Consider the following 9,527-nt stretch of genomic DNA (forward strand, 5'->3'; position numbering starts at 1 on the left):
CAATGCCATCAAGCTATTGCTAGCCATTGAAGTCTGAGTTCGATCCCCAGACAGTGAGGTGACCCACTTGGCACAGCAGACCTTTCCTGTCATGCCTGCTGCTCCCCTCACCACTGTATTTCAGTGAATCCACTATTCTGCTCCCCACTCTGTCTCTGGTGAATCCTCTCACCCCCTGAACCTCTGGAGTACACTCCACCAGTTCTTGTATGCATACATAAATAAATCTTTTCTTTTTAAAGGTACACACCTAGAGTCTCACAGCACCAGCAGTTCAGAGTTGGGACAAAGCAGGTGCTACCAGTTCCAAAGGTATTTCCCTTAACCATTCTACTTAGCTGCTTTTTTAACTGAGCTGCTAACATGAGTTTTATCACGTAAAACTAGAGTACTATATCCTTTAGTACAGGATTGACAATTTTATTAAGTACTTACTGAAAGAAATGGCTATATAATTTGTAGGACCCAGTGCAAAATGAACATGTAGAGAATCTTATCCAGAAATTATTAAAATTTCAAGATGGTGCAGAACATTAAACCAAGCATGATTCATTTTGAGTGTGAGGCCCAGTGTGTCTGCACAGGACCCGTGCCTGTGAAGCCTTCCCCATGTGCCGAATCTCATTGGATCTGATGGATCCTTATCAAGGGTTTTTAGTGAGCACTTCAATGGTTGCTGCTTTCTAAAATGCGATAATCATATGTTGGAACTAGCAGAAATGAATATATAGTCTGCATATAGGGCCTCCCCAGTAGCGCAGAGGGTTGAGCACAGCACTGTGAAGCTGTCTGCAGCCTCTGCTGCACGGGTTCAATTCCCGGCCAACCAGGGAGATACCCACGTGGCACGGTGGACCTCTCCTGTCTCGCCCGCTGCTCCCCTCAGCAGTGTTTTCGGTCACTGCGTGTTCTGCTCCCTGCTCTGTCTCTGGCGAATTCTCTCACCCTCCCGTGCCTCTGGCCTGTACCCCAGCTCTTGTATCAATAAATAAATAATAAAAAAATATATTCTACATATGTGTGTACATATAAATTATGTATGTTGTACGTAGCAATAAAGTACATAAAACAGTCGAGCTAGGCTCAATTATTAAATGAATTTGAACCCTTTGGTAGCGGAAGGTCTTTGTGTGTGTGTCAATGTGTCTGTTGGGGTGGTGGGGGTGGTAGGAAAGAGGGAACAACCTAAATAGATACAGCAGCTGTGTCATCCCCCTGACATTACATCTAATCTCTTCCTAAGTCTCAAGGCAGTCTGAGGTGCATGCTCACTGGCCCGAGTCTATCTTACCCCTCACCTTCCCAACATATCTCCCCTCTGACCCAGGCAGATCTCACAGCATGTGGTCACCCTTGTCTCAGGGCTCCCAGGCATTGCTTGTTCTGAGTCTGTGCTGCACTAACTCCACAGATTCTGCCAAGTGAACTAAGCTCAAGCCCTATTCTCTGAAATATTACCCCCAGCACACCCAAACCACCCCATCTGTTCCATGCCTCCAGATTTCCTCACATATTAATGAATAAGACCTTGCTTTATTTACTTACTAACTGGGGGTTTTCCCCAATTATTGCTTGGGAGAATCAACGTCCATTGTTAGTAAATTCATCTCTGCTTGGACTCAGTCTGGAGCTACCAGGGTTGCCTTTTTTGAGAAATGGAACAATTATATAGCAATGCCCTGATTTTTTTTTTTAAATTGTAATTGGGAGAGATTTACTTCTTGATGTTGTCATGTATGCTCACTATTTAGTTTAAGGAAACACTTCTAAGCATAGTCCACTATATGACATAGTGGCAGTAGGTAAATAAAATACAATTTACACAAATTATTTACTTGATTGAAGGCTTTATGGTACATAAAAGGTAGGTTTTTAATAGTTGCTCTCAGCTTTTTTCACACTGACTTCTGTTGTATTTGGGTGTTCTATGCCTGAGATTGTTCAGATGCTGCTGTTGCCATTGGTTTGTTTTCTTTCAGGATCAAGGTGGGTACATTCATATAAAATCTTATTTTTAATTCCTTCTCTGGCAATTCTTTCCTGGATTCTTTGTTTTGCATAGGTATACCTACAATGGAACCAGCATCCTAAAGTCACTAAGAAAAATCCTCCTACTCTAACATCACATGATCTTCTAATTCTACCTTTCCCTTCCCGGGCTCGCCGGGCTCCTGCTCGGCGGCCATGGGGCACCAGCAATGCCCTGATTTTAAAGCATCTCCCTTTGTAATTTTGGAAGCACTGTTTTCCCTGCCCACTGCATCGTAAATCATGGCATACCTTCCCAGATCAGTGTCACCTGGACCTCATATGATGTGCACACCAATTCCAAAGACTCGTTTGTAGTCCTGGTATCCTCTAAAGCAAATATTACATACATAATCATGCCAATATTTTTAGTCAGATCCGCCTCAAGAGCTCTTCCAAATTAGTTTAAAAATTGGCCAGGCTGGTAGAAAAAAGTAATGTTTAGTTAGCTCAATAAAGAATCATACAGGGACGAAAATACCCTAAAAGTTACAAAATGAGGTGTTTTTGCAAAAAGGGCCAGAAGAAAATTGTGGAAATATCATCTGTTTTGTAAACCCTAAAAAGGAATACTGAGTTCTTAACACTAAGAAGATGGCAGAATGGATGGAATCCGAGGCCCACTTGGTTTCTCAGCCACAAGTTCAGATGAAATGGAACACTCAGTCCATTATTTAATAAGACTTTTAGTGAATGTAAAGACATTTGCACACAAGAACTAAAATATGTGAATACTTTATTAAATACTATAAATTATGTAGTCATTGTGTCATTTCCAAGAATAATGTCACATTACTTCAAAATTATGTTCTGTTGTAAGTTTTTCTTTTTCAAAAAAGTGCTAGCAAAAAACGTTTAAATGAAAATAAACCTGTTTAAAATGTAGGCTGATAAGCCCTCTAAAAAACTTAATGATTTTATAATTTTCCAGGTACTTGAGATTTTAAATATATTTAACATAGGTCCACAAATTGAGGATTGTATGTGATACTTTACAGTTTTAGAATGGCCATACATTAGACTTATTAAAAAAGCACGAGAAGCAAAAATCAAAGTACCTAATTTTAAGTAATTGCATAAATTAAACACTTGACTGTAACACTTCCATAAAGTAGTTTAATAAAAGTACTGGTCTTTTAAAGGATTTAAAAAAATCTACAGGAAGAAATACCAAGTGGTTTGAGGCTGGTTGTGAAGCAACATGAACTCCACTCCTTTTCTCCTGCTACATTTAACCCCCCAAGGAGCTCATTTATAAACAGTTATAAATAAAACCTTACAGACCATTCCTTATGTATACTTTCAGTGTTCTAAGCATCAGCTCAACCTCAAATTCAACTGGCATAAAACTGGACACATCTTCTACCCAAATATGATTTTGCTGTATCAATCTGTGGTCACCAAGGATAGCTTAAGAGTCTACATAATTCATTCTTCTGTATTGACCATGAAGCTTCTTCCTTTTCCTTCCTAGTGTCCTGGCTCAGTTGCTCATTTTTCGGTCTTGATGATTAGCATATATTTGGGGCACAATGGAAGCCTTCCCCCACCCTCCTGGTTCTTCCAGATTGCCAAATAACCAAATAAGCATTAGACAGATAAGAAAGAGAGAAAGTAAAATGGAAATTTAATAATAACATATAGATATCTTGTATATCCAACAGGGGAAAAACTCACCCCTGTTGAGTGTCACTCAGACACTATCTTGAAAAGTTTAGCTGAGACAAGGGAAGTTGGGGAACAAGCAGGAAGGTCAGTTAGGAAGTTTATTGGGAAAAACACATTAGATAAAGATGCAGATTTAAGTTCTACCTTCTTAGAAAAGAGATAAGGAAAGTAGGGCTTCCTGGAAGAGGCCCTACTGAGAGAAGTTTGCAAATAAATATCAAGCCTTCAGAGACCCATCCTTCACCAAAAAGATGTGCTCTGGGGCGGCCATCTTCCGTTCCACCACACTATCATTTAGGTTAACACTGAAACGTCTCAGGTCTGGGCTCTGGTCTTAGGCTGCTGAATAGCCTCATTTCTTTTTCTCATCCGATCCATTTGTTACCCTTAAGGACAACTTCATTCTCAAAGCCCAAACTCGTCTTAAATTTCTATTATTCCCCACACAAACTTTGCAATATTGTGGCTGAATATCCAACTATAATGTCTCTAACCCATCCTTGTTTTTATTTTAAGGAAAACAAAGATAAACTGTCTAGCAGTTAGGCTACAGAAAAAAAACAACCAGGTGACATCAAGTCTGAAACGTGGCCTCCACGTTCCCTCATCCTGCCAGCACTAGCAGCCTAGCTAAAATGGCAGGGGCACATCTTCCGTTAGACAGAAGAGGTGTCTTTATAGTAAGTTTTAATTAAGTTCTTACTCATCTGTGAGATGTTGCATACATATCCACATATCAGATAAAGAAGCATGTGAACCATGTGCCCAAATATTTGGTTGAAAATTACGGTGAGCACAAGCAAAGTGGCCAGCTAGAGGTTTAGTTCAAGTATCCAATTTTGCAGCTCTATAGGCCAACTCTGTGCAGGCACGAGTTTCTAGAAATGTGTGTACGCCAAGGACACTTTGCATAAAAAATGAGCACACCAGGGTTTTGCTGTATACGTAGTACTGCTATCCCGCACCTATTCCACAATGGGCACAGAAGACCATTTGATAGTGACTCGCAAACTGGCTAAGTCTGGAAAGCACTTCTAGCTAATAACATGTGCTGTAACATCTTTTTACATTCACACTTGAGGTATATAACTTAAAACTTGGGGCACTATATGAAGCTGCATGGTCCTTATCACTAGAGGGATTTACATAGACCCAATATGGGGATTTTCATAAAGGGGATTTTCAAGGCTCAGTGAAGGGAGATGTGACCATATTAAAGACTCTTCTAATTATGATAGTCTATTGATAGATTTCTATGACCATTTTCAAGACATGCATGACAGAATTTACATATATGTGGCATAACCTTTACATCTCGCTCAATCTGAGATCTAAAGATAAATGAATTAGGAAAAGGACAAATTTTCTTTTTGATATAGACTTTAGGCAGGAGGTGGGGGGCATCTGGAGATATCAAACCATTACCTATGTATACACTTGGCTGCTAAGTGTCTACCTAGACCAGAGGCTCACAACAATGACCTCTTGAATCGCAGAAGAATTTTCAATGAACTTACCTGCCTCAAGAGTGTTTCACTGTTATCTGTTGATTCACAAAATACCTTTTCCTTTTCTTACTGGTAGTACCTGGTACCTAGCACTTGAGTGGCTGGGATGAGAAGGTGAGATGGGGATTATTTTAAAAGTGGCAAGTCTTTGGCGCAGTTACTAGTCACTGCAGGTTACAAGGTTAGGTTCAGTTACTATTGGACAGAAACTTAACTTTCATTTATATTTCTGAATTAGCATCATATTTTCCCATATGTACTACTGGGGAACAATGGAACCAATGGTGTGATGACAGTCCTCCCAGTATGCTGGCTTCATCATGTGACACTGGGACAATGCAGGTGGAGATGAGAGAGAAAAGCAATTGAGGGGTCCTGCCAGAATCTCTACCACACGCTCTCTTTCCTCCCCAATTGATTTAATCTATCTTTTCTTTTACCAACTAACATGGCAATTCGTAAATGCTTATTTAATTTTCCAGCTCCCTCTGGGATCTTAAAAAGACAATTTCTTGCTTCAGATGCAAAACAGGAATTGTAATTTTATTAATCTAACATTAAATATTTAATAATAAATGATCAAGAGAAAATAATTCAAAAGACATATTTTTTAAAATATACAAAATGGAAGAAAATGATTTTGCCAAATATCACATTTTAGCATGTGTGGAGAATGTATTTTTGCTCTTCGACTCATAAAAAACTCTCCTTAGTTCAATTTAGTACTGTTCATTGGGGCTAGAAAAATCATCAGTAAAGTTGTCTTTGAAATAATCTCTATGAGGTTAACAGGAGAAAGAAAACATTCATTTCTGTCAATCAAGAGAGATTTAAACCACAAACCTCCCAAAAGACACTGTGGTTCCATAGTGAGACTTCAAGAATTCCTATGCTTTCCCATCCTGCAAGGAGGTATACAAAGGGATGGAGACACACTACTGTCCAGGATTAGTACTGGTCCAGAGGCCCATCTATCTGGTGGTTTTAAACCACTCTTCTTCAATTTAGAACCTTGATTTTGAATGCATTGAGAATTGTAAAACTACCAAAATATTTCACTGAAAAAATACAGACAACCTGATCTTGTATGGAGAACACTTTCTGTTTCAAATCTAAACAAACATCCCATTTGTGCCATAAAGTGGTACAGAGGCATCAATGAAGCACAATTGGTGATAGAAGATAGTAATTAACCCCGAAGTGGCGCATGGGTGAGATTTAGAAGTCATATCTGACCCTAGTTTCAATTCTGGCTCGGCCACTTATTTGCCCTTTGATTTTTGGGCCACTGATGGGCCTTCCATTCCATTGCTGTATTGGTAGTTACTTCAAAGTGTTGCTGTAAGTACTAAATAATGTATGCAAAGCACTCAGTATATCACCTGGCACAAAACAAGCATTCACTAAATGGTGGCTATTTGTACTATTATTTTTGTGAAAGTAATGCTTGAGTCCACCTCAGCAAAGGCTTTGGTCAGGTGCTACCTGAGCTTTAGCACCTTTTATTTTTTGCAGTGGGTTATCAGATCACGGCACTTGCACTGTCCATCAGTACTAGCCACTGGCCATTTGAACTGCCTAGTGGGAACCAAAATGTGCTGTAAGTGTAATATAGCACACGGATTTTGAAGGCTTGATATGAAAGCGATTATTTCCATTTTTTCATATCTGATGAGCTGAGAATATTTTGGATAGAATGGGTGAAACGAAACACACTCTTAAAATTAATTTCACGTGTTTGTCTTCCTATTTTTTAATGGGGCTGCCAGAAAAATGCCAGAAGCAGCTGGCATTCACTATGCCTGGGGCAGAGCTGATGGACACCACAGCAGCAGCTGGGCGCTTGCTAGAAATGCAGGTTCTCTGGTCCTAGCCCTGACCCACAGCACTTCAACCCGATGCGCGGGCGATGCTCAGCGAGCCCCGGGGCGGCCAGCGGCTCAGTTTCCCGCAGACGGGGACCCCTGGGGGTGGCCTCGGGGCACCCCGGCCGGCACCCGCGCTGCAGGCAGCTCTCGCCGAGGAAGGAAAGCGCGGGGGGAGAGACAGTGGCCGGGTGGGAGGAAACCAAGCAGCTCCGCTGGAGGAACAAAAGGAAGGCTGGGGGCCAGCCCGGAGGTCAGCGGAAGGGAACCCCCAGACTGCTGCCTCCACCCAGGGCGGGGAGACGCAGCAGGGGCGACCCCCGCGGGCCGAGCCCGCAGGACCCGGACCCGCCGGCCGCGCACGTCCCTCCCGCCCCTCGGCGGCCTCCGCGGCGCCAGGCCCGGCCCGCGGGCTCCGGGCTTGAGGGGGACACGCCTCCCGCCCTCCGCCCCCAGGACCCGACGGTTCCTCGGGGCGCCTCCCGCTCTTTCGCCCCCAGGGGGTTTCCAAGGACGCGCCAGGCGCCCCCCGGGCTCACCTGCCTGCGAGCGGCTCCCACGGCCTGCGCCTTCGCCTCCGCCACCTTAGCCCTTCCGCGACGGGCAGCCCCGCTGGCCTGGGCGCGGCTCCCATTGGCCAGCCCGCCCGTCACTCTTGAAATCCCGGAGGCTGTGGGGGACGCCATAGCAACGAAATCGGAAACTACAACTCCCGGCATGCTCTGGGGGGCGGAGCTGTGAGGCGCCGCTGCCGGGCGGCCAATAACTGGGCGCAGTCTTGGTTGCCAGAGGGGGCCCGTTTTATGCAAATTTGCAAGAAAGACCACACCCTTCCTCATTCCAAGCGTGTCCCCCACCGCCTCTCTTGGGTTGTGCCCCGCCTCTCTTTTCGCCGCCACATTTTCTCCTTTGCACGGCCCGTCCCTCAGTGGAGTGCATTCTCACTAGCGCCTCGCACGGCAACGGACAGAAGAAACCGATTGGCGGCACAAAACCTCCACAAGCGCGACCACGGAACGGCCAGTCCCGCAGGCTCCGGTTACGCCTTCTGGGAAGGGGCGGGGTGGAGGGGCTCCGACTCCGCCCCCTCCGAGCGTGGCGATTGGCTCACTCGGCCGTCACTCCGTCGTCAGCCTTTTTCCCTGGGCTCGCTCGCCCTGCGTCCCCGTGGTGGGCGGGGCTGGCGGCAGGGGGCGGGGAGGCGGTGCGGGCCCCTTCTTGCCATTGGCTGCCGGCTGGGGCCCGCCCACCGCGGGCGGGCCTGGCGGGGCTGCGGGGGGCGGAGGCGGCCGCCGGCGGCGCTGAGGGGCGAGGCGGGCGTGCGGGCCGAGGGCGGGAGGCGGGAGGCCCAGCGGCGCGGCGGCGCGGGAGGGAGCGCGGCTTGGTTGCTCCGTAGTACGGCGGCTCGCGAGGGCGCAGCCCGAGCGGCTCCGGGGCGCGCGGCGAGCGGGCGGCGGGGATGGTGTGCGGGGCCGCGGCCCCTGCGTGCCTGGCGGCGGCGAGTGCGCGGCCCTGATTGCGCCCGGCGGGCGGCGCGGAGATGAGGTGAGCGCGGCGCGGCCTGGCGGGGTCGGCGCGGGGTCGGCGCGATGGCCGCCCGGGCGCGGGGCCGGGGCCGGCGCGCGTCGCTCGGGCCGCCCTTCACCCCCGCCGCGCCCGCGGAGGCCGGGCGCCCGCCCGCCGCCCGGTCCCCGCTGGTCCCCGCCGGTCCCCGCCCGGTTCCCCCCTGGTCCCCGCCGGTCCCCATCCTCCGGGCGGCGGAGGCCGGGGCGCGCGGCGGGCCGCGGGGCGGCGGCGCGGGGCGGGCGGGCGCGGGCGGGCTGGGCGTCCGCGCCCGGGTGGCCGCGCGGGGCCCCCTCCGCCGGGGGCGCGGGGGCGAGCGGCCCCGGCCGGGCTGACCTCGGTGCCCTCCGCCGCCGGGCGGGGCGGCCCGGCCCGGCCTCGCCTCCCGGGGACGGAGCTCGCGGGGCCGGCGCCGCCGCCTCTCCCGGCCGCGGTCCCGGCGCGCCCCGTCCCCGCCGGCGCCCGCGGCGCCCTGTCCGCGGAGGACGCGCCGAGCTGCGGCCCGGGGCGCCGGCCGGGCCGGCGGGCGCTGTTCCGCGGAAAGCGGCGCCCCTGGCCGCGAGCGCGTCCCCGCGCCCGCCCGTGCGCCCCGGCTCCGCGCGCAGACCCGGCGGGGGCCCGGGCGGCCGGCGGGGCTTGCGGGACGCGGCGAGGCAGTCGGGGTCCCCGGGCAGGGGAGGCCCGCGAGGGGCGGGTGGCACCTTCCTGCACTCCTGTTCGCCCTTGGGCTGGAAGAGCAACTTCGCGGGTTGCGTTCCCTGCGGGCATCTTTTGTTGGGAGCCGGGCTGCGGGAGGCTTTGCTTTTGAAGAAACCGAGGAACGGCTTCTCCGCGGAGCTGGAGGCTGCTGGAGGCTCCGGAGTGCGTCGTCAATGTGGAAGTTTCCCTTAGAACT

The sequence above is a fragment of the Talpa europaea genome (genome assembly GCF_964194135.1).
Source record: "Talpa europaea genome assembly, chromosome: 4".
NCBI lineage: Eukaryota > Metazoa > Chordata > Mammalia > Eulipotyphla > Talpidae > Talpa > Talpa europaea.